Here is a 12,875-nt window from a genome sequence, read left to right on the forward strand (position 1 = left end):
CCAGTGACTCAAAGTCACGGCAGCGCGGTCAACGGAGCTTAATTGAAAACGCGAGGACGTGTGTCGCTAACGTCGCTAAAGAGTGAGATGACACCTTTTCGGCAACTTTTGTTTACTTCCGCTCGGCTCGTTTCCTCGCTGCGAGCGTGAATAATTGCGGGTGGCGGGTAATGACGGCGGAAATGGGGTGGGGCGTATGTTTGATGGATACTCTTTTTTAGGACCCAAGGGCTTCTTACGACAAGTGGTCATATATTTCCAATCTAGCCAGTGGCAAATTTGCTCCGAAACATCTTTAATGGATGTGAAATGTCGGTATGAAAAGTACGGAAAGCTCCTGTTGGCGATTTGTGCAATTTGTGACAGCCGCCATTGTGTCTCTTGATATAGCGGCAAAACGGTGGAGTTCAATTAGTCACATTTGTCAGTGTCGCGCCAAGCTTGTTTACACATTCTGCCAGGGACAATGAAGTCCCATCAGTGACACGCCGGCGCTAGTTTGACAGTTTGCAGCGTCGTTGACTGAAATATTGGTCTTATGTTATATGTGCTGTCGATTAAAGCGGCCCACATTTAATGTCGCTGGTGTGCTGTGTGTTACGTAATTATTCCCCACTCCTATTTAGAGCCAGAAAGAGAAACAGTTTTGCCTTGAAATTTTTTTTGCCTGTTTGACGCGAACAAACAACGCAAAACACCATTAATTACATATTAATAACACTTGATGGGTATATGAAGAAAATCAGTCGTAATAAAAATAGTCACAGGCATATATTATTCCTTATCCTCTGCGAAGAACGACTAATATTACTGCAGCCTACTGAGGAGCGGCAATGTCTGTATTATACTGCCCCCAAGTGGCTTGTATGCACACAACAGAAGGAGCAGCACAAATGTCCATTGAGTTGAAGCAAAGAAAAAAAGTTATGTTAAAAAAAAAAAAATGACGAAAATAAATTATTTTAGCGAGTCGGGAACTTATTAACGCCTTTTCCATTTATTTCAATAGAAAATAAGTTTTGAGAAACGAATTTAACTTTATCGCAAGTCTAATATTGAGATTTGCATTAAGACTTTTTCTTTTTTTTTTTTGCCAAGACGAAGCAAACGTAATATTCTGTCAGATTCTCATCTTGTGTATTGAAGTGTTTCTCTGTGCTACAATATTGCCGGAGTCTACATGACAACTTGATTGTTACATGCGGAGATATTGGCTGTCAGAAAGAAAGCATATTCCACGACTTCCTTGGATATTGTAATGTATATTGAATAACCGCATCTTCGGGCGAGCAAGCGCGCCGAAAAACAAACAACTGACACTAAGGAAATGGCGGCAGATGGAGAAAAAGGTGCTGTCGAGGGAGGAGGCAAGAGAGCACGCCAGCGGGAGATCAAACAGCGGAGATGACATCAAGCGGGAATAGAAATGCGCCAAGGCAACGCACGATGACAGCTGGAATTAAAAAATAAAAATCACCACAAAAAAAAAAAAAAAAATCAAATTGAACGATGATCAAACAAGGGAATGACAAGAATAACAAGGGATGCAAGAAGCTTAAATGAAATACGGAATTAAAACCCGCACTGGCTTTATGAATAAGACACGCACACGTAGTGCAATTATACAAAAAAAAAAAAAAAAAAAAGGAGCCGTAAGGGAGGTGGAGGAGAAAGTTACAAGAGTGCTTATTATGTGGTGGACGCCTGCACGTCACACTTGGCCGCTGAGCGCTATTGATGCAGTGCGCTGGGGAGGGGGCGGGGGGGCACAATCTTGTCATGTGCCAACATATTGCGCGTTGGCGCCGAAGCACACCGACTGCTAATGCCATCCCTCGCTTCGGGAAAGAATATTATCAGGGCGGGGGAAGACGGGGACCAGGAGCAAATAAGAGAAGAGAAAGGCTGCGATAAGGAGTATAAAAAAAAAAAAAAAAATGTTAAAAAAGAGGGGGAGGGGAGGTGGTGCAAATGAGGAAAAGGCAAAGCGCTTGTTGGCGCGGAGCTCGGCGCAGGTGAGAGGGAGTTGGAAGAGGATGAGAGTGCGAAGGGAAAGTCAGGAAGTGCACGTTGAATTCTAAATGCCTCGGAAGCGACGCAGGGTTTCGTGGGCGGCGGCATTGGCGCGCAGGACGCATGCTGGATTTAACCTCCCAAAACACATGACGCAACCGCGTCGTAACGTTCGCGGGTCGGGAGATTTTTTTTTTTCTTGTTTGTTTGTTTTTTTATTGTGGATTCAAATCCCACGCGTTGTGCTAAGACGCTTACGTTGTTGTTAACACGTGTAGCGGGCATGTATTGTGTGGAAAGCGGTTGCTGTATTAAAGAGGGAGGAAGTTTCAATGTTTAAAAAAAAAATGGAATAGGGGGATTTAGTGTTGTAGGGGTTAAAGGACGAAAGATTTTTTTTTGGATTAGTTGACTCGAATGTGATGAAAGTCAAGTCGAGGTTGATTAACTTATTCGCTACAAGCCGAGTTAAAAAAAAAAAACTTTGACGTCTTTAGCCGTCAATGGCAGTAGATGAGTCAATCGATGATGTCGATCAATCAGCCCCACTCGCCGAAACGCATTCTGATTAATATTGCGTTTGTGGAATACGAGTTAAGCGGCAAAATCCAACTCAGGGGGCGGCCATTTTACTCATTTTCCGTCCCCTAAAAATGACATCACAATTGCTCAAGACTCAGATAACGACCAATCACGGCTCCTCTATTTTCTGATAGTGAGCCATGATTGGTCATTAGCTGAGCCCTGAGCAACGGCGATGTAATTTTTAGGGGACAGCAACTGACAAAATGGCTGCCCCCTGAGACATACAAAAACGGTTTTGCTTCTATTCCACAAACCCGATATTAATTAGAATGCCGTGTTTCGAGTTGTGGGCTGCACATATGCAAGCACATATTATTGTTCCGATTTTTTATTTATTTTTTTTTTTTTTGGTAGACTTCCCCTTTAACGACTTGTCGATTCGCTGACTAGTCGATTTTACTGCTCTGCATTGATGTTCAAACTTTAAGTCAAGAAATCACAAAAGACATGTTCTTGGCATCTTGGCCATTGGAAAAATTGGCAAATGACATTTTTGAATCGCTCACCTGCTGTTGTCGACGAGTCAACTAATTGACTAGTCGACTCAGAAGAAACTCAAGCAGTGCTAATTAAACTAAAAATGTAACCTGTCGTGTAACCTCAAGTTATCTCCCTCAGAAGTTAATTTATTCTTGTTACAGTTGGTTCCAAGTCCCGTTACCCAAATAGATGGTTGCATTATTTGAATGTGTCAAAAAGTCAGCTCGGAGCCTCGGGTTAAGCCGCCTTCATGAGAACCACTCATGAGGCACTGTTAAAACGGGAAAAAAAATTGCTTTTTCAAGTACCTTCTGAAAATTGGAGATGAATTCAAAGACAAGTTAAGATTGATTACATCAAAAACCCAAAAGTTGATTGAGGCCATTTTTCAATCTATTTTGCTCCCCCCCAAAAAAAAAAAAAAAAAAAAATGTTTTCTTTTCGCCACCTTTGATCGAATTTAGCAGCAAGCGCCTGAAGAAAGTTAAAAGCGAAAAAAGAAAGTGCGCCACAAAAGAGGGGGGGAAAAATTAAAAAGTATTGGATGTTGAAAGGCTGCGAACGAAAGAGAGAGACAATCAAGAGTGGGTAAAGACAGACGCAATTTGAGGTGACCGACAAAGGGAACAATTGTAACAAGGCTGAAAGGATGGCGAGCGGAGTGGGGGGGAGTGGGGGGGGGGGCGGATAATGAAAGTGAGGCAGAAGAGGAAGTGGAGTGAAAATGAAAGTCAGAAAGACAAAGAAGTATGAGAAAATTGATGAAAGCTTAAACAGGAGAGAGAGTCGCGCTCGAGAGAGGTCAACGGAAGAAGAAGTCGGGGCGCCGGAAGTTTGATTTGTCCGAGTAGTCAAACGGTCGAAGAAAGCCGAGACGTCGACCAGCGACGGAAATTTAGGTCGATTTTAGTGGGTAAGTATGTTCAAGTGATACGTTTCTGCTGAGAAATTTTTTTTTTTAGCCCGGGTTGTTAGCGGAGAGACTTGCACACACAGACTAAAATTCTTTAATTGTGAGCGCTTTGAAAATTATATTTGTCAAGCAGCTCGATAAAATATTCTGTTACCCCGGAGACGAAGACGCAATTTTCCACAACAGAAGCCTTTTTTTTTTCATCATACATATCAGCGTCGTAGATCAAATATCCTGTGACCTCCTTTGAGAGGAATGAAACGCAAATGTTTTGACTTCTTCCATATTGCAAAAAAAAAAAAAGGCGCTCCGATGCATCTCGTCGGGCACTTCAACGGCGTAACATTTTGCGGTTCGGCGTCAGCTCTCCTGCAAACGTCTCCGTCATGATCCCGTGTTTGTCCTTAGCCGCGAACGAGCGGTGAATAACGGCGCCCCCGAGCCCGCGGCTCCCCTGAATGGAACGCGGCCTCGCTGTCGGAAGGGTCACGGAACACGCTCGCAAATTGTCTCCTCACATACGATTTATTCCGTACCTGACGCTGCGGCGATTCATGGCCAAGCCGCCGAGGTAAAGGACGATTACGAAAGCGGCGCTATCCACACGTCGCCAAAATGACTAAACGCGCTTTTTTAATATTTAGATTTGGCGTCAAAAAGCTTCAAAGAAATCTCCAACCTGTATAGACTGAACACAACAATATGATTCTTCCCACAGCATCTTTTTTTTTTTTTTTTTCGGTGCGTTCCCCCACTCGAGGCTCTCGAGATACACACTCGCGATTGGCCCCCGCAATGGCGCCGAGTTGGGGCATAATTGCTCCGTCCTCTCCGCCGCCGCCGGCTGCATGCGCTGGCTAAGCCGGTCTAAGATCATCATTTCAATTTGCTCTTAGCGAGGTTGTCAACACGCCTGTGTTCCTGAGGGGGGGGGGGAAGGCGCGTCGCGTCTGACCCGCCGACTAGTTGCTAATCCTGTTACGCTGCTGAGCGATAACGAGAACAAAAGCTTCGTACGGCGGAGGAAAACAAGCTAAAGCGCCGCCACATTTGGATTCTGTCAAAGAGGCGGTGGGAGCTCCAATTTACAATTACACGATGTAAACATATACAGCCCGTATGATGTGGCTTACGTCTTGATTTTTTTTTTTTTTTTGCCATCATGAATTTCAAGAAGCTAGGGTCAGCACGTACACTGCAGTTGCAATAAATCCGCACATTTTACCGTGACTTTTTTATCGCAATAATCGCGACAAAGGGAGAGGTGCTCACTGACAGTTTGTGAGCATCGCGTTGCATTTGAAGATGCATGAGCTGTCCAAGTAGAAGCAAAAGGTCGAATTTGGCAAAGCAAACGAGGCGCATTCGGGCGAGCGTACACTTCTATTTATGATGTCACGCGGGCAGAAGCCGTAGACGACGCATATGCCCTTCATCGGTTCCTTGTTATGCGCCGTGACACGTTTGCGCATATGCGTGTGTTTGTTTGTGTCTTTCTGCGAGCGCGCCCGCAGTCAGTAATGGGATTGGACAGATTATGCTCCGGCCATTGTTGGCATGTCCCCGTGTTTTGCCAAATGCCTCGCCGTGAGATGATGCGGCTGTGACAGCCAATCCCTCATCTTCAACTCATTCATGGGTCTTTAACGTATTTATCCGTCAATGGGAGTGAAAGAGTTAAATTTAGCCAGTTTGTTTTTTTTTTGTTTTTTTTTGTCCTCCCACATGCGTTGTTATTCAAGCAGTCGTCTCTTACTTTGGAAAGACAGTGACAATAAATACAATTATGGAGGAGGGGGGAGTTTAAAAAAAAAAAAAAAATCATCTGTGTTGGCTGCTAAGCGACCGTGAAGACATCCAGGGGAATCATTCGTCAAATAAATGGACTTGGACGTGGACGGCAAAGCACTTGAATGATGTATATGTGTGTTATTAAAGCAACACGGTTATTTATGCGCGCGTGCGGACCTTGGAACGAAACAAATAACGGATACATAAAATAAGATGTTAGTAAAAGAGATCCAATCGATCCAATACTCGCCATGTGGGCAAGTAATGAGAAACAAGACGGCGTTAACAACGCAGCGAGACACTGATGGAGCAGCGTTATGATCTGCATCTGCTTTACGCAGTCACTCAATAATCTCGCTCGTTTTCTTGCCGTGATCCCAGTTGGGAAAGTTGGGCAGCGAGAGTGATTAATGATGTATTGTGAGGCTCAGACAACGGCAAGAGCGAGACTGTTACTGCACATGCGCATGTTTGTTAGCCGTGAAATGTAAAAATTAAAAATGCAAAAAAAAGTGCATTACTGCCACCTACAGGATCGGAGGGGATTGATTTTTTTTTTTTTTTTCATCGTTATTTAAACGATTACATTTTTCTAAAATAGTGTTTGATATGGACAGAATTTCCAGCGGAAAGAAACGAACAGTGGGTATAAAAAGTTTACACACCCCTCTTGACTGCCATTTATTTTGTGACTTAAAAATGTGACCAAGATAAATGATTTTAAAATGCTTTAATTTCGCTTTCTAGCAGAATTCTGAAGGTCTCATCGTCTCGTGTATTTTTTTTAAATCGTTTAAAAAAAAAAACAATAATAACGTTTTGAAAAGGGTGTGCAGACTTTTTATATCCACTGTGGAGACGCACGCCTCGGCTCACTTCTGGGTGCCGCATGTTTGTCGTAACACATGTCGCACTTTGGCGGCGCGAGCGTTGTGTAACGAGCGAAACAGCCCGTGTCGTTACGCATCTGATCACGTCGGTTTACATAACGGTCCTTTTGCATATCTGGTGTCTTTCCTTTTTTTTTTTTTTTTCTCCCCGGCCGATTCGTCATCCTGTTCGTCTGCTCGTTATCTCATTATCCCATCAGTCAGTTAGTCGTCACTAAGCATCTGTTTCCCTCACACACACATATTTTCTCACACACACACACACACACACACACACACACAAGTCTGCAAGTCAACACCATTAGATGGCGGGTCCGTCACTGGCTTGCCGCCTGACACTTGTCCGATTCATCCTTGCCAGTCGTAATCAATCAGCGGAATCCGCCGATGGTTCTCGATGCAATGTGGCATGTTTTGTGGGGGCTAATGTGGCCCAAGGAGCACAAAAAGGCGTCATCCACGTACTGACTGAGCACGAGATGGATAACGACGATACACACTCCCAGTTACACACTCCAAGTGCTCATTAACAGACTCAAAGGATGGCGTCAAAGCAGGTCATTAAGTGACAAATATCATATCAAAGGCAACCTGGTGTGTTTTTGTTTTTTTTGGTCATATTGCCATATATGGTCAACAGCATCAGCTCAACCTGAACAATGAGTCAGAAATTCATCTTTAACAAATTCAGTCTATTTCAAACAACCACATGGCTTTGACTTATACTAACGTCTGCTAGCTTAATGCTAACAATAGCGCCGCGCAATAAAATGTACTGTAATCATGATTTCACATATTAAAACCCGCACCATATATTATTTATCCTCTGTGAAAAATTACTTCAGTATATTGCGTCAGGTAGTTAACGTTTCTTTAGGTGTGTATGTTTGTATCATACTGCCCCCTGGTGGCCAAGATGCACACTCAATGAGGAAAGCTGATTTGACTCTTCCACTGTCTCCTTCTGATGACACTGTGACACTCAAAGCTGTGTGTGATTTCTATCAAGGACAGGGCGTGTGGTCCCGGTAGGTAAGGAGGCAGCCGTGCGGTTTGTCATCATGTCACGGGCCAGTGATGCAACGTCGGTGTCATCACAATCGAAAAAAATACGACGCTCGACCCCACGCAATTGATTGCTCTCAGCGGAGCCGCCAATCAAGCTGTCCGTCATCCTCCCGTCTCACCAAAGACAAGGCGCAAAGTTCCCAAATTTCCGTCTCTCTCTCTCTCTCCCCGTCTTCTGCTTTTTGTGTCCCCTTCCGAAAACGCAACAAGCGGCGGCGAGCCGCGGACCTCGATACGTAGCGCGTCGGAAGGAATGAAAGATCGAATCAGTTTGGCGGCGGCAGGCTGATAAAAATAAGAAGAGAATAGATGCCACAAGACACATTGTCACAATGCACTTTTCCCTCTCGGCGAGTCGCAATCAAATGCAATATGGCAGCCCATTACAATATACAAGGCTGCATATTGCTCAGGAATAATTTATGAGGCTTGAAAGATTATACCGGCTTAAAATGTGAGTTAAATATCCACATTATGACTCATTATTGGCCGTGGTTTCAGAAACTTTACGCCGCTGCTGCATGCTGGGGGATTGGAGCTAATTATCGATACGCAGGTTACTTAAAAAGCGCAAGACGGCAGGCTGCGAATTAAGTGCATGGTAGGCGATGACCACCCACCAGTTATGACCGAATATGCACTTGATATTTCATACAAAACAGTTATTTGATTTCTTCATTCTATTGTAATTAATACGTTGGCGTGATAATCCTGACGGGACTTTCGTGGCATTTGATTCTTTTTTCTTTTTTTTTTGTCCGTGGCACTTATAATGGTGCAGTTCAAGTTCTGCCTCGCCACAAGTGACCATGAAAAACAATGTTTTCACTTCACCTATTCGATAAAAGATATAAATGCATTCATTTGAATGGGTAAATTATTATTATTATTTTTTTTTTGCAATATTACAAAAAATACAATAAGTATGCTTGATAATTGAAAAAAATAAATGAATAAGAATGAATAATAATCATTAATAAATTAATTATATATATATATATTTATATATATATATATACATAATTTATTATATATATATATATATATATAATTTATTAGATATTATATCTATTATTATATTTTGTATTTTTTATATTTTATTATATATATTATTATATTTTAAGGCGCATGCTCTTTTCTCTTTTTTTGGGGGGATTACAAAAACTAGTCCATATCACTGGAAAAATAAGAAAAGAAAAGCAAAAAATGACTGCGCACACCAAATAAAGCCGTTATTAAATAAGTAATATCGCAACCCAGTTTCTCGTACCTTTGCTTTTTGCGACTCGCTCTTGTCCGAACATGTGACCCAATCGTCCAGCTTTGTCCATTTGTCCTGCATCGCCTGAGATCGTCTTTCCTCCTCTTTTCATGGAACACCCTGAGACAAAACAAAGTGATAAAATGACACAGGTGCAAAATAAAGTTCAAAAGGCCCCAACTATAATTACATCGCCGTTTTGAATTTAAATGAAGCCTGAAAGAATATGTAATCATAATCGCTTGTAAAAGCAGCGCGCTCTGTTCCTCCGTTGTTATTCCAAACTGTGCTTAACCGAGCTTCCCGCGGCGATTGTGCTCGAGTGGGGAAAGGATCGCAGAAAGGTCGAGCATGCTTTACTGCCCTAGCTAGCCTAGGCTAACGGGAAAGGGGGGGGGGTGATGACTTATGGATGTGCGCTTAACTCATTCACTACAAAAAAAAAGAAAAATAGATCTTTGACGTTTTTATCCGTCAATGGTAGTTAAGTGATGGATGGCAAAGGCAGCCATGTGCTTTTTCGCGCGTGGCTAACCTCGCGATGCACCGCGCTACACAAGAAAAGGTGAATTTCGATTTGAAAAGATCCAAAGCAAAGCGGCGTACATTGTTTTGGAGAGTACAGAGAGATGCAGACGTCAAAAGTTTGTTGTTTTTTGGGGGGGTGGGGGGTGGAGGGGGAACAAATGTCTCATATAGACGCGCAGACCTTTCAGGATCTTTGAAAGAAATAACTCGAGCTGCAAAAGTAACAATTTGTGGTATGTACTTTGATTTTTTTTGGGGGGGGGGGTTTTGTCCCCGTTTGCAAACTCTTGCTAACTTCCAAACTCCATCAGCATTGACAAATTCATTATATCGCCAAAGCAACGGCTCTTTTTGACTTTGCAAACAGGCTTTTAAGCCCACTCAGCATCATTCTTTATTTGTTTATCTCCTTCTCCACAGAAGGCAGGCTGACACGGATCCAGACCCCCCAAAATAGAGCTGCTCTCATCCCACTCCGATTACACACGTCGGTGTCTGGTGCCAAAAGGATCTCGCTCGCTCGCTCGCTTCCACGCACACACACACACACACACACGCAAAACCATTTTATGTGAACGTTATGTACAGCCAGTAAAAGAATAACGCATAATGCAACGAAAGAACTCCTGAGGGAGTTTTAAGAGGTCATATGCGGGGTAACGTTTACGATTCACTTTAATCATAAAAATGTATTCATGACACACAATACATTACGAAAAAAAAAAAAAAAAAAAAAAAGGCGGGGCCTGGACTGGTGAGTGACATGGGTGCCAACCTTTAAGCGTAAAAATAAAACGCCTCATATTCTATATTTTACCCAGTTTTTTTTTGTTTTTTTTCCCCAACTCTCCCGCCTCGTACAAATGAGCCTCGCCCCGTCATTTCTTCCGCACGAGGTCAACGGGGGTTAAAACGCGGCCATTACGGGACATTATGCACTCTGGCAGCTCAACGACACAATCAGACGTGAGGAACCGCGTTTGCCTCCGGGCTTCTTTTATGCTCACATCATCGTGTATGTGGGTCAAACATCCAGTGGACATGAGTGTAGTGAAGTCAAATGAGCTCGTCATTATTTTATGATGATTGCGATGTTGCGCTCGTGGCAATATCGCCACATATACCGCCTTTATAATGCGTCGCGAAATGCGCGGTAAATTGGCCGCCAGCGGAAGTTATTGGAAATGTTTGTGGGTTATTAGCATAAAAATTGAAGGACGTAAATGGTTGCAAATTTTGAGGGGGGGCTATTTAAAAAAAATTGTAATCATCTTTTGTGAAAGGACAGAGTGGCATCAGAGATCGCAATCAATCCCATTTAGGCGTCGGTTAAACCCAGGATTTGTATCCATTATTAAACAGCGTGAAGCCAGATTTGCGTATAATTTACAATCTGCCTCCGAGCGAGCGTTTAGCTCGGCGGTCGCTCCCGCTCACTTTCATGCGGCACTAACGAAGGAAAAATTCATAAATATCCATATTGTGCTCTTGGATTCGCTTGTGGACAACTTGGGCTGCATGCTTAGAAACGGGATTGTGATTTCTCCTCGTATGCATACAAAGTGACACATAACCGTATTATGCATCCACACACACACACACACACACGGACGAGGCTGCTCATGTGTGGTGTACCATCTGTGTCGTGAACAAGGAGTCCTTGCGTGCAAAAGGGGGGGGTTTCGCTTCTCATGTCCTCACGTACGCCGTTATGTTCGACACCTTCTTCTCCGTCTTTGCAGACGACATGATAGCTCCTCGAGACGCGTGCGCCTGGGGTGTATTTGTCCCGTGTGTACATTTCATCTCCACCCGTGGCAAGCGTGTTTCTGCACTGCGTCTAAAAAAGTGAAGTACTGCGCCGGCATTGTCAGCCGGGTTCTATACCCGAGCGTGAACAAAGAGCCTTTCCTGAGTTGTTGCGTCATGTCGTCCTTCAGGATCAATTTAAAGCGTGACGCAAACCAAGGAGGACTTATAATAAGGAAACCTTTTCTGGCTGTTTCCTTTCAGCAAGTATATTTACCGGAATTATTTGACGACTGATGAGTCCACGCTGGTTGAGCGTCGGGGTATTTGATACAATTATTCATGGCGGCGTTCCACTGAGGTGGGAAAGGACAAGACGGCGCAAGGGCCGGAATGAAGTTAGTAAATTACGCTTGTGTTTGGCTGCGGTGGAACTTTTGGGACGCAACGCGGGGGGGGCAGCCAAATATTTTGGCGGCCCGTTCACGTCAATTGATATGGCGCGAGACTCCTTGGCCTGCTATCAATATGCAAAGTAAACACATTTGACGGAACCTCATAAAATGTCATTTCAAACGAGCTGCGTTGTCGGCGAGCGCGAACTGGACTGACCCCCGCTCGCGACATCACCATCCATTTAAGATGAAAACTGGGATGAAATTAAAAGTTGGCCGCAACTCTCTCGACTCATCTCGCTTCGTGTTTGATGTCGCTGGCTTATGGGAAGTTACAAGCGCACTGCGGGTCTTGCCGGTCACGCGGGGTCAGGCAAAGGGCGGCTGTGGCGACCTGGAGTTGAATCGCGCTTAGCGGCGCTCGTTATGTCGCTGCTAAAATTTATATTTCAGTTTTTAACTACAGAATTCTTTTTATTAGCCTCTGTAATTGCTAAAAAATGTTGCTTTGGCGCCATCTTGTGGCATCTTACTGCCATAGAGCGACACTAATGCGACTTGAGCAGCTTCATTTCGACAAAGGTAGTGCTTTGGCACCAAACGGAGGCATCTTGGTGCCAAAAAAAAACTATGTGGATGTGGGTTGAGGAGCTTCATTTAGACAAAAGTAGTGCTTTGGCAACAAATGGAGGCATCTTGGCGCCAGGACCTACTCCATGCTAAACGTGAGTTGAGCAGCTTTATTTAGACAAAAGTAGTGCTTTGGCACCAAATGGAGCTATTTTGGTGCCAAAAAAAATTGTTGATGTGGGCTGAGGAGCTTCATTTAGACAAAAGTAGTCATTTTGAAAAAAAAAAATGTCCTTTTGCTACCATTTTGTGGCCTCTAGAGGTAATTCCCGAACACAGTACAGGTTGTGCAGGTGCGCCTAATCGTCTGACCGGTCCTTTTTTTTTTTTGCACAGTCTACACACTTTTGGAGCACCGCGTTTAAAATATTTTCCCTCCACAGAGCTGTCACAAAGATGAATGGCTAAGCGACAGAGCTGAGGATCCATCGATGGCGCGTTCACAAAAAAAAAAAAAATAAATAAATAATGCAGTCATACTGGAAGCCGTTTAAAAGCATCACAGGCAAGAAATAGAAGCTTGATAATCCCGAATACCTCTCAGCCACTTTGCACACCCTCCCCAGACAATA

This window comes from Idiotropiscis lumnitzeri, chromosome 2 (assembly GCF_059441095.1).
Source record: "Idiotropiscis lumnitzeri isolate Australia: NSW breed Sydney's pygmy pipehorse chromosome 2, RoL_Ilum_1.0, whole genome shotgun sequence".
NCBI classification, from domain to species: Eukaryota; Metazoa; Chordata; class Actinopteri; order Syngnathiformes; family Syngnathidae; genus Idiotropiscis; species Idiotropiscis lumnitzeri.